At 56.0% G+C, this 13,204-nt stretch overlaps 1 protein-coding gene across 1 annotated transcript in view; it reads right to left on the reverse strand.

Moving 5' to 3' along the window:
- Positions 1-13,204, reverse strand: part of LOC122394351 (uridine-cytidine kinase 2-A-like) — a 60,223-nt gene that overhangs the window by 43,954 nt on the left and 3,065 nt on the right. The window lies entirely within an intron of this gene.

Consider the following 13,204-nt stretch of genomic DNA (forward strand, 5'->3'; position numbering starts at 1 on the left):
TGGTCTGAGAGGCACTTCTACCTATTCATACCTACTGGCCAAAGGAGGCACCTGAGACTGGTGGTTTGAGAGGCCCTACTATTCATAATCGGCAGAGGAGGTCCCTGAAATTGAGGGTCTGAGAGCCCTCCTATTCTTAAGTAGCCAAGAGACGACCCTGAAATTAATGATCTGAGAGGCTCTTATGTTTATACTAGCCAGAGGAAGCCCCTGGGATTGGTGATCTGAGAGGTCCTTCTATCAATACCTGCCAAAGGAGGCCCCTGAGACTGATTGCGGCCAGAATAGGCCTCCGAGACTGATGGTCTGAGAGGCCCTTCTATTCAAACTAGGCAGAGGAGGCCCCTGAGAATAAAAGCCCGAAGAGCCCTGCGGCGGCAACTGGCCGTTGAAAAAAAAAAAACTCTGGCCATGTTTCGGCTTCTTAGGGCCTCACAGAGCTCATGAGAGCACCGCAAGGGCTCCTAAGTATCCTCCTACGCTTATCTCCATAAGGGTACCACGCCGGCTTCTGAAGGCCCCTTGTAGGCATCTAAGGGCCCTTTCCGGCCTCTAACGGCTCCACCCGCCCGTGATGGCTGCACACCAGTGTTTATGAGCGCCACACACCGGCGCCTTTGAGGGTCATACCAGTGTCTCAAGACCCTATATCGGTGACTCTGGGGCCCCACACCTATGCATCTCAAGGCTCTATAGGTGCATCAGAAGGACCCACACCGACATCTCTGAGGGCCCCACACCGGTGACTCTGAGGACTCACCGGCGCCTGAGAGCACCATGTTGATGTCTAACGGCTTCACAAGGCCACTGAAGGCACCACACAAGTTCTCACTGAGCTCTAATGTCCCATACCGACGTCCCTGAGGGTCCACATATGGCGGGCACCCATCGGCTACTCTGAAGGTCCCACACTGACACTGTCGACTCCGAGGGCCCTACCTGCGTCTGAGAGCGTCATGCGGTCTTTAAGAACCACACAGGGCTTCTGAAGGCGCCTGGCAGGCTCTATCGCTTAGCTCTGATAAGTCTCATGCCGCCCTCTGCATATAAGAGTCAAACGCCGGCGCTTAGGTGATAAGGGCGCCTACATGCGAAAGAGAGTTGATAATTGATATCCCTCGCCCCGTTTGGGGGGCAATTTGCCCCCCTGTGGTTTTTCCTGAATAGCAAGAAAACGGCGCCGCCATATTTTCAGTACCTTCCCGGGCATCAATTTGACACCTTCACACAAAATTTCAAGTCTTAGGTCACCTTAGGTCAGGAGTTATTGAGGTCAAACTGAGGTCATGTTCGAGCAAAAATGAGCAAAAAAACAAGAAATCTTGAAACGCTCACAAAATCTACAGTTACCAAGCAATTTCAAAGTTCTTTATACGGTCATGTAGACAAAAGGCGGCGCTACAAAACTATTATCTCGAATTTTCAAAATTTTGGTTTTTTGTGCCCAAAAATTAAAAAAAAGATTTTTTTTAGAAAAACGCAAAAAAATCCCAAAATTTTTCGGAATTTCGAAAAAACCGGAATGTATGTAATAGTCCCTGCGCTCTTCTATATACACACCAAATTTCAGATCGATACCTCCTTTTTTGGCCAAGTTATAGCGAAAAAACTGTTCAAAATTGATGACGTCAAATTTTTGAACTCAACTTTTAGCAATTCTAGACCACGTAGCGCAAAACAAAGACCACAATTGAGCTCCCCGTGACGAGCTGCACCGAATCGATACCCATGTTATGCAAAAGTATCAAGTTTGAAATTTGACCTAATTTGACCTGATCTTGACCTGACCTTGACCTGAACTTCACCAGAGCATAATCTAAACTGATCCCAAAGGCTGCCTCACCCACATAATCGTATTTGGCATATAAAATGGACCATAAAACATGCATCACATGACATTTTCATATTGTGGCCCTCAGTGACCTGACCTCTGTGACCTGACCTGGTATCAGTGACCTCAAATAGCAAAATATGTGTTTGACGAACATTTCCCCCATCGATGATTTTCAATGAAATGCATTTTACTCGATTTTACAACGCATTTCTTGAAATGCCTGTAAACGGTGAAAATTCGACCTTTGACCTGACCTGTGACGTCATCGGTTTGACCTAAGTCAATGAAATTGGGCACAAGGTAGTTCCCTGATATGGATATCCAACACCGTTTGCCGCTTGTCGCTATGTTGCGTGGTTCTCGAGATCTTAGAAGGGGGGGGGGCAAATTGCCCCCCCCCCCAGCAGGGCACTGCTCGGCAGACCCCAACGGGGCGCGGGATATGAATTCATAGGAAAAGGGGCGCCCGCCTGTATGCAAAAGCAGGGCGCCTGCCAGGGTCGTCGCCACAGATTTTTGATTGGGGGGGGGGGGGGCATATCGGGAGATTTAAAACCCAAAAGTAGGTATTGTTGCCACACGCTTAGCCCAATGCACTATCTGTGTTAAAGGTTGTACAAGCCGGATTTTTTTCTTTACAGTCTGAAGTCCGATTGAATTTGACACAGTTAGGGGCAAAGCCGCTGCTCTTCTTTTATGGTGTACCTAATTGTTGACGCATGCTACCAATCTGAATCTGATACATAATGCATTCATGCCCGCGTAGGAGGAGGGGAGGTATTACAGTTACAAACTCTCCTTTTGACTGCTGTAGGAATCGGCGGCGCGAAGCGTCGCGAAAATTGACTAAAACACTTTGTCAAAATACAGCTCCAAAAAAGGCATAGCATCCATACAAGGCATACTTTGCAAGCCTTGTAGCATGTAAGAGATCAGAACACCTAAGGTCGGGTCACCAAGTCAAGCAGCCTCTAAGTTTTGTGGTCCTGTATCAACCGTGCAGCTTGTTTCCTAGAAGTTGGAAATTTAGTGTAGTCTGCACGACTGCGAGGTTGAAGCCGGAGACGGTCGGAGTTGACTATTCTGCAAATAGTCATTTTTTAAGCATCCTTGGGTGTTTATTTTTTGGGGGATTTGCCCCTCGGATTCCTCGACCGGGGGGACGCGTCCCCCGTCCCTCCGTTTTCGACGCCCATGGCGCCTGCGATGCCCATACGGCCGCCTGTGATGCTCATAGGGGTGTCTGCTTGCGAAAGACGGCACCTGCCACCTATGATGCCTACTCGGGTGTCGACATGCAATAGAGGGGCGCCTATCAATGCCACAGCGGCTCCTCCGTACGAAAGACATGCCAACGATGAGCGGCTCTGAGGCAGTAAGGGCACCTACATGCAATAGAGGGGCGCCTCCGAGGCCTACATATATGGGCGTCCAAATGCAATAGAGGGGCGTCTATCAATGTCATAGGGGTGCATTCATACGAAACAGGGGCGCCGGCATGGCAAAGAGAGGCGCCTCCAATGTCAATAAAAGAGTGGCGCCTAAGACAAAGGCACATTTTATGCGACAAGGGTCGCCTGTGGGTCATGTAGGGATGTCTCTGATGATGACTATAGGGTGCTTACGTGTATATGCCAAAGAGGGGCGCCTATGGAGCTAGGGGCTCCTGGGAAACGAGGAAGACATTTGTATTAGGGTTTTCAGGGGTCATGCGCCGTTTGCGGCAAATAGATTCTAAAAAAAAAAATCGGAGAGGGGAATAACTTTTAAAAATAGTACGGACTTTCCGCGCTGTTCGCTTAAGCGATTACGCCCCTGGCCCCTGGGTACATCTGCCCGATCTCAGAAGCTAGATTTGGAGGTCATACTTGAAAGCAGGACGATAAAAAAGTTAGAAGCCCCTGAAAATAGGGGGCCCCTGGAAAGGAGGCCCCTCAACATTGTGGCCCACCCACTTTTCATGACATTCCTACGCCCATGCTATGGAGTCTTTTTTATCAGAATTTCTCTTTTACCTAGCATGGCCTACCAACGCGCAAAGCATATTAGCACGATAGCATAGCGATCTCTTCAGCTTACGCATGTCGCTGCTATCATTCAGTTTGCTGTTAATCACATGCCCAATGTGGTGTCGCGGTTTGAGAACCACGTTGAGGGCCACTGTCCACCGGCTGCTGTGCGCCGCTGGCTGACGTCACCGCCCGGCGCCCGGCGACCAATGACTGGTGGGTATTTTCAAGGGCATTCAGAGACGGGACGCGGCGACGGAAGGACGTCGCCGCGATGCTCTTGTTTTTCTACTCTGACATAGGCGTAGGAACAGGGGGGGCCGGGGGGGCCATGGCCCCCCCACTTTCGGAGGTGGGGAGGCCAGCAATGTTAACTGGCCCTCCCACTTTTTGCTGACTTAAGTGTCTGTCTGTACCTAACCTACCACCCGGTAACTTGACAACTATTCAGCTTGCCCTTTAATGAGGATTCCTTTTTGTTTCTACAGCGTTATTGACCGCAATTTCCTTCACTCAATGAAGGAAACCATATCAGAGACAAGACTGTGAGTCCTGGTGACAGCATTTTGTTGAATACGAGGCGCGGGACAGCGAGCACTAAAAAGGTATAGGCAATACTAAGACAATACTAGCACGGTGCAGGAGAATGCGTATACAAACGACCAACGCTTGACCTTATCTGCTTGGGGTCGGCATAGTTCGTCAAAGGCGTACTAGCTGGGGGCCAGGGTGACCGTGCCTCAGCCTCGGTTCAAACAGGCTGGGGGCCAGCAATGTCTGTTTCTGCCCCTCCCCCTTCCACTTTCAGTGCAGTGGCGGTCACAGAGGGGGATCAGGGCCATGCCCTTCCCCCTCCAAAGGCTAATCAGGGGGCCATCATATCATTTGGCCCCCCCCCCCCCCAAACAACCAATGGGCCCCCATGGGCGTATGGGGCTCTGGCCCTTATTCGATTGTCAAGAGGCTCGAGAATCCCACGCTAGCTATTAACAGCTCCCAAACCAGTCTTTGAGGGTCCTACACTGATCTCGGAGGGCCCTTCAGTGGCGGTCAAGCGCCCACATTGACCGCTGAGAACCCACATTGACCTCATTTGAGGGCCCCTAAACCGGCCTCAAGGGCCCAGCCGGCGTCTGAGGGCCTCACACCGGCCTCTGGTGGCCTCATTTCTGTCTCTGGGGTCCCAAGACTAGCCTTTAGGTGCCTTTGAGGGTCCCGCACTGAATTCTGAAGACCCGATGCCGGCCTCTAAGGGTCCGCATCGGCCTCTGAGGGTCCACCTTGGCCTAGGGGTCCAACGCCGGCCCATGCCGGTCTTTTAGGGCCCCACACTGACCTCTAAGGGCCCATGCTGACCTGTAAGGACCCACATTAGCCTCTGATGGCCCAAGTCGGCATCTTAAGGTCTCATCTTGCCCTTTGCAGGCCCTGTACTGGTCTCTGAGGGCCTTAACCCTCGCCGGCCGGGGGAGGGGGGGGCGGGTGCCGCCCCTCCATAGTTTTTTTTTCGCGATAGCTCCGAACACGCCGGCGATAGAGAGCTGAAGCTTGGCATACCTGACCTTTGAATCAAACGGGATCTTTTGACACCAACCGCATTTTCGGGTCAGATCAGGTCACTGACCAGTGACCCATGTGGTCCATAAGTGAACCTCTGCACGGTCTTCAGATGTCGCAACTTCGCAACGCCCTCACTGCCAGAGGAGATTTCACAGGGAAATGAACCTTGGAGGACCTAGTATCCAATAGGAGTCTCTCAACTTGTATAATGTAACTATATCTCGGATTTTTCCTAAAGTTCATATGAGGTCAGGTCATTTTCGTGACCTCACCATTAGGTATAAGTCAATGGGGATAAACTGAAAACTTTTCCTGGCGCCGGGAACGATCGATCTCCAACTATCTCAAGCACACCGAATCGTGATTTCATGCACTCCTTGCAAGGTTCGATGCGTCACTTTTGCAATGTTGACCTTGCGCGACGTCATTTATGAAGTTATAAGGGTCTTATTAGTTTTTCGTCAATAACTAGGTACCGATCAAATTGAGCTAGCGAGTCGGGAAAGCCACCTATGGACTCAAGAAGACCTGCCGAATCGAATGATATGCGACATGACCTCCTTCGACCAATTTCGTGACCTGGGGACGCTGACCTGACCGTGACCCGAGGTCAACACCCTAAGTTTACCTCACCCAAACAAAAAGTATATCATTCGACGCGCCTGAGAGAGGCGAACACGATGCTGGCAAAATCGCGGCTCTGCGGCCATTTTTTGCGAAGTTATTCACCAAAAACGGAACCGTGCCTTGAGGCACTTGACCTGACCTCAGAGGTCACCGGTTTTTGTTTGTTTTGTTGGGTTAGGCCCTTTCGGTCCAATGAGACCATTTCAGAGCCGGAAGGATGATAGGATATAGGGGGAGACATTGGTCTGGGCAGGCACCCTAGTGAGTCGCCGGGGCTGAGCCCGTCCAGAGGACAGGCCACCCAGCCCCAAGGCACTCACTGCACCCGGCTACAGGGTGCGCTCCCCCGGGAGCAGCGGTGCCGCTCCAAGGGAGCAGCCCGCATGAGATAAAGTTGCCTGTCCAGCCCGGAGGGGGTTGCGGTGTGGAGGAGAAGGATTTCAGTATCCTGAGGATAGAAGCACGGAACGGTGTCAGAGGTCACCGGTTGACCTAGGACCATAAAATCGGGTATCGATCTCTGCGTCTCGTAACGGCGCACACGCTCGTTTTACCGCGACGCGCTAGCTCCACCTGGGGCGAAACGGCGAGGGGGGTCGTACCCGCCCCCCGCCCCCTCGGCCAGCGCGTATGTAGAAAACCTATAGGACCGGGCCGTGGAGGGTTAAACTGGCCTCTGAAGGCCCAGACCGTCTAAAAGTCCCACACCGGCCTCTGATAAGTGATAGTCAATCAGCCCAGTTGCAGTGGTCGCTGATATAAAACCTCTTAAAAACGTTATAGGCCTGGCTGAGCCTAGCTGGGCCGTTCATGCTGATTTTTATAGGTATATTGAAAAGACTCGCTTTGCACGTTTCACGCTTGCTCGTAATGAAAAAGTTGCTGGATGCCTCTGGAATTTGCATGGGTGCCAACGGCTGCGGAGGACAGGGGAACGCGTCCATCAGTTTGAGTTTATGGACGGGAGACTCCCTGAAATTTCAACCAATTTTTTCTTTTTTTTTGTCTCGATTTTTTTAAACCTCTGAGCATGTTTGCGAAAACAAAGTGGCCGAAATCCGAGGAGAAATCGGACTTTGGGGGTAGGTTAGGTTTTGGACCTCTGGGACCCTGGCCCCCCCACTTTCGAAAACGTTCCTACGCCTATGTACTCTGAGTCCGTTTAGTTAAAATATATACGTCGTGCGGAACGGAATCTTTTAACATAACATGGCGCGGTCGATTTCCGCCTATGCTTCCATTTAATTAACGTAACAAGTCACTCGACAATAACGTAAAATAGCAGTTACTCCCAGGCAAGATGGCCGACGAGAAAAAAGAAGACGCGCACGTTGTTGTCGAAGCCACACCGGCTGTCTCAGTGACGGAGCTGCTTACACTGCTCAGAGACCAGGCAATTGCAGCTAACCGGCGAGAGGAGGAATCTGCGCGCCGAGAAGAAAGGCTGACAGCCCTTCTGGACGGCGCCATGCGGTCCAGCGCGGACGCCCGGGCGGGGTCAATGACCGCCGCCGGCGTGGGCTCGGGACCGATCGCCGGCCCGCCAGCTGACGGCCGCCGGCCGCCCGTTGAGTCTGTGGGACCGGGCCCGCGGCTGCACGAGGGGATCAGCCTGCAGGAGTTTGGGACGTGGGAGACCCGTGTCCGGGCACACGCCAGGCGTGCCAGGTGGGACAGCCTTCCCATCGAGGAGCAGACGGCGGCTCTCCTCGCCCTACTCGATGACTATTGGACGCGAACTCTCCAGCACGGGCTGGACGTTGCAACGCCCAACACATGTGAGAATCTCGTCGCGGCGTTCAGAAAACACCTCCGCGGGCAGCGGAGTGTTGTGCTGGACAGACGTGAGTTTTTCATGCGCCAGCAGGAGCCCGGTGAGACTTTCGATGACTACCTAGTAGCGCTAAAGGAACTCGCTCAGTTTTGCGACTTTTGTGTACACTGTCGTGACGAACAGTTTCGTGATCGCCTGGTGAATGGGATCAGTGACCAGGAGTCTCTCCAGGCCATGCTGGCTGAGCCTGAACTGACGTTGGAGAAGGCAATCAAAATCTGCCGGGCAAACGAGAGTGCCAAACGAAACGCTGAGGTGCTCCGTCCGGCCACGGTGCAGGCGATGTCGGCCTACCGGCGCGGCCGCAGCCTGCGCCGCCCCAGCCCAGCACCGGCTTCGGACGCCGGCCGGCGGCGCTGGTCCAACGACGGCAGCGGAGGCAGTCGCTCACCGGCTCCACGGAACCGCGGCACCGGCACCGGCCGGCCCAGGGACCACGACAGGCGCGCCGGACGAGGCGATCGGCATCACAGCCCGGAGCCCGGCGACCGGACGTGTGGTCGCTGTGGCCGCCGCCGGCACTCCTCTGGTGAGAGGTGCCCGGCCAGACAGGCCGCCTGTTTCGAGTGTGACGTCACCGGCCATTTCGCCCGCATGTGCCCGAGCGCCAGTGGCCGGAGGACTCCTCGAGCGGCCGGCCGCGGGCCGTCACCGTCGGCAGGCCGCCGTCGGTCGGTCCAGGCCGTCATAGCTGACGTGCGCGTGCGGAGCACGTCTGACCGCCGGTCACCGAGAGTTCGTCTGCAGACACGGCACAGCGGCGGACTCCGAGCGATGCTGTGGACTCCGGATACCGGCTCAGAGGTCTCCTGCATCGGACCGACCCAAGCTGAACAGCTCGGCGTGGACCCGAGGAGCCTCTCGGCAGCGTCGGAGCGGTTTTACGCCGCCAACGGACAGGAGCTGCAGTGCAATGGCCAGTTTGCATGCGACTTGTCACTCGGTGACAGATCGACCTCAACGACTGTATTCGTTCTACACGGACTGAACGCTGCACTGCTCGCGTGGTTCGACGCGGTTCATCTGGGTATCCTACCCCCGGATTATCCGCAGCAGATCTGTGCAGTGAATCTGGATGATAGCGGCGCGCCCCCCTCCGCGCCGCCGCCGCCGCCGCCCGCCGGTGCGGCGTCTGGCCCGACATCTAGCGGCCAGCCCGCGGCGTCTCGCCTGACATCTAGTGGCAAGACCGCGCGGCCCGGCGATGCGCCGACCGTGCGCGGTTCCCCGCCGCCGCCGCGTCCGGGCGGCAGTCCGGAGCGGCCGGAGCCTGCGAAGCCGGCGAGCGCAGGGATGGACGACCGCCCCTCACTGCCTACATGGGACCCAGCGTGGGGCGATCCCACAGAGGAGCAGATCGGTGAGCACCGTGCCGCACTGCTGCGTGCTTTTCCCCGTGTGTTCAACTCTGACCCTCCGCTGCGGCCAATGACAGGTGGCCCAATGCACATCGAACTGATCCCAGATGCACGACCTGTCGCACTGACTGCTGCTAGGAACATTCCCTATGCGTGGCGTGACGATATCAAACATCAGCTGGACGAGTTGGTGTCTCAGTGTGTGATCGCCGCTGTTGACTACCCTACTGAGTGGTGCCATCCGATTGTGCCGGTGTCGAAAAAACCCAACCCTGACGGCTCCGACGCCGGTGTCCGTCTCTGTGTCGACCTGACGCGGCTGAATCGCTATGTCCGCCCGCCCGCTCACCCATCCACATCACCTCATGACGCTGTGTCGTCTATCGAGCCGGGCTCGCGTTTCTTCACCACTCTCGATGCCAGGTCGGGCTATTTTCAGATCCCACTCGCTGAGACCGACCAAGATCTCACCTGTTTTATCACCCCGTTCGGGCGATATAAGTTCCTGAGGGCTCCGATGGGCCTCTGTTCGAGTGGCGCCGAGTACAACCGGCGGGGAGACGTCGCCCTGGCCGGCATCACCCGTACCGCTAAGGTCGTGGACGACATCATCGCCTCTGATGCGGACTACACAGACCATCTGCATCACGTGATCAACATCCTGGAGCGCTGTGACGAGCACGGGATCACGCTGCACCCGCTGAAGATGAGGTACGCCGCCGGCAGCGTGGAGTACTGCGGGTACCGCCTCAGCGAGTCCGGCTACACGGTGGACGACCGGAAGACGAGGGCGATAGCAGAGTTTCCCACGCCGTCAAACATCACTGACCTACGATCTTTCCTAGGTCTCGCCAATCAGCTCGGCCACTTTTCGCCGGACATCGCCGGAGCCGCTGAGCCGCTCCGTGACCTGCTGCGCCCGAGCCGCACCTGGCTTTGGACTGCACAGCACGACCAGGCCTTCAGCAGCGTCAAACAGAAGCTGGTGGCCCCGCCTGTCCTGGCGTTCTACGACCCCGGCAAGCAGACGGCTCTGCAGACTGACGCGTCACGGCTTAACGGCCTGGGCTATGCCCTCATGCAGCTGTACGGCACGAACTGGAAGCTCGTCCAGTGCGGCTCGCGCTTCCTCACGTCCTGCGAGACAAGATACGCCGTCATCGAGCTGGAGATGTCGGCCGTCACGTGGGCGGTCAAGAAGTGCCGCCCATTCCTCGCCGGCCGCCCGTTCGAGGTAGTCACTGATCACCGGCCGCTGGTAGCGATCCTCAATCACAAGTCACTCCCGGAGATTGAGAACCCGAGGCTCCAGCGGCTCCGAATGAAGCTACTGGACTACCAGTTCACCACCTCATGGCGGCCCGGCCGGCAGATGGTCATCCCGGACGCCCTGTCACGTGCCCCGGTGGACGCGCCGGCCGCAGAAGACGAGGACGACAGCGCGGAGATCGGACCCCAGATCCGCTGTATGCTGGTCCGGTCACTGGCCGAGACCGAGCCGGACGGCACTCGCGTCTCCCCGGTGGAAGATGCCATGCTAACGCGGCTCCGAGACGCCGCCCGCACCGACACGGAGTACCAGGCGCTGTGTGCGGTGGTTCAGGACGGCTTCCCGAACGAGAGGGCAGATCTGGCCCCCCACCTGAGGCCCTACTGGCCCGTCCGGGACCGACTGGCGCTCGAGGACGGCCTACTGGTGTGCGGGCCCCGACTGGTCATCCCCAGTCGCCTGCGACGGGAGGTGCTATCCCGTCTGCACGACAGTCACCAGGGCATCATCCGAACCCAGCGGCGCGCTCGTCAGACGGTGTACTGGCCGGGGATCGACAGAGACGTGACCAATGTCGTCCAGTCGTGCGCGTCCTGTCGCACCTACCTGCCCAGCCGTCAGCGCGAACCGATGAGCTCCGACCCCGCGCCCTCTCGACCATTTGAATCTGTCTCGACTGATTTCTTTTCTCACGCTGGTCATAACTACCTAGTGTACGTAGACCGTCTCTCAGGCTGGCCAATCGTAGCCTCGTGCCCTGGCGATCCCACTGCCCGCACCCTGATCCGTCATCTCCGCCAGATTTTTGCATCCACTGGTGTACCGTGTGTTTTGAGAAGTGATAACGGCCCCCAGTACACCGCCCGTGCGACACGAGACTTCCTGGACAGGTGGGGAGTGATTCACCGCCCATCAACGCCGCACTACCCTCAATCTAACGGCCACGCGGAGGCGGCCGTGAAGCTTGTGAAGCGCCTCATCCAGAAGTCCGAGGCGGCTGCAAACCTGGACTCAGATGACTTCGCGCGCGGACTCCTCGAAATTCGGAACACTCCGCGCTCGGACGGCCGCTCGCCCGCCCAAGTGCTGTACGGCCGCCCGCTCCGGTCCGCCGTCGTCGCCCATCACCGAGCGTTCGCTCCCGAGTGGCAGCGCGCGGCAGACGACTGCGACGCTCGCGCTGAGGTGGCCGCTGACGCATCGAGAGCCTCATACGACCGCCACGCCAAGCCGATAACTCCGCCGGCGCTCGGCTCCTCCGTCACGGTGCAGAGCCCGGTGTCTCGCCGCTGGGAGCAGCTCGGCACCGTTGTCGGTCTCGGACGGCGCCGTGACCTGCTGATCAAGCTGCCGAGCGGTCGCATCCTGTGGCGAAACCGGCGATTTGTGCGCCCGTTTCCGCCGGCTCCCACCCGTCCGCCCCCTCCTGTGGCGCCGGAGGGCACGTCCCCGCCTGACCCCGACCCGGTCACTGACACACCCCATTCACCCCCACGGGTCACCCCACGGTCAGTCAGGTTCCCGGCCGACCCCGTGACGGCCGTCTATGACGGAAGCCGACAGCGCACGCGCCGCCCGCCCAATCGCTTGCAGGTCGACCCTAGCCGTGCATCATATGCATAAGCTTGTATCGTGCGGACGGGCGAGGATAGTGTTATTCACGGTCGCGGCATGACACTTTGTCAGACATGTTTGCTCGTTCACTGTGTGCTTATTCGTTGCGTTGCGTCACCCGTGACCAATGATAGTTTTGTCAGACATGTTTGCTCGTTCACTGCGTGCTTATTCGTTGCGTTGCGTCACCCGTGACAAATGATAGTTTAACTGTGCGCAGAATCTTTGTCTTATGTTTGTCAGACAGTCGCTCGTCACTGCGTACTATGCTCCCGTCTTGGGGGGAGGTGTGGTGTCGCGGTTTGAGAACCACGTTGAGGGCCACTGTCCACCGGCTGCTGTGCGCCGCTGGCTGACGTCACCGCCCGGCGCCCGGCGACCAATGACTGGTGGGTATTTTCAAGGGCATTCAGAGACGGGACGCGGCGACGGAAGGACGTCGCCGCGATGCTCTTGTTTTTCTACTCTGAGTCCGTTTAGTTAAAATATATACGTCGTGCGGAACGGAATCTTTTAACATAACACCCAAGATACTTAAACTCATCAACCCATTTTAGGTTGGTACCTGACAACCTCGCAATTGGGGGTTGTGACATGAACAGATGCGAAGATGCACTTGGACGCTGGGGATTAAACACCATGCATACACTCTTTTTGGCATTGAATTGTATGTCCCTGGACACAGCAAATGATTCACATATTTTGACAAGCTCTTGTAAACCACCCCTTGATGACGACAAAACAACAATATCGTCGGCATACGCCAGCACATTTACAGCACAGCCATCGAAATATTATTATTATTATTATTATTAACATTATTATTATTGTTATCATTATTATTATCATTATTATTATTATTATTGTAGGTGTTCTGAAAAAACCTAAGGCGAGCCCCATCCCTCTTCAAATATTAGCAGTAAATTTTTTTACCGTGTTATGAATCAGTCCGTTAGAAAATTACTATTCACTTGAAAACTTGTTTCCATCGACCCGCGCTTAAATGAGTACGTCAGCCTGTGACAGCGCGGCCACACTCCCTCCCCGGCCAGCGCGTGCCTCCTGGAATGTTCTTCAGCTCGCTGCGAACCCGACCAG

The sequence above is a fragment of the Amphibalanus amphitrite genome, unplaced genomic scaffold (genome assembly GCF_019059575.1).
Source record: "Amphibalanus amphitrite isolate SeventyFive unplaced genomic scaffold, NRLGWU_Aamphi_draft 000586F_arrow, whole genome shotgun sequence".
Taxonomy (NCBI): Eukaryota; Metazoa; Arthropoda; class Thecostraca; order Balanomorpha; family Balanidae; genus Amphibalanus; species Amphibalanus amphitrite.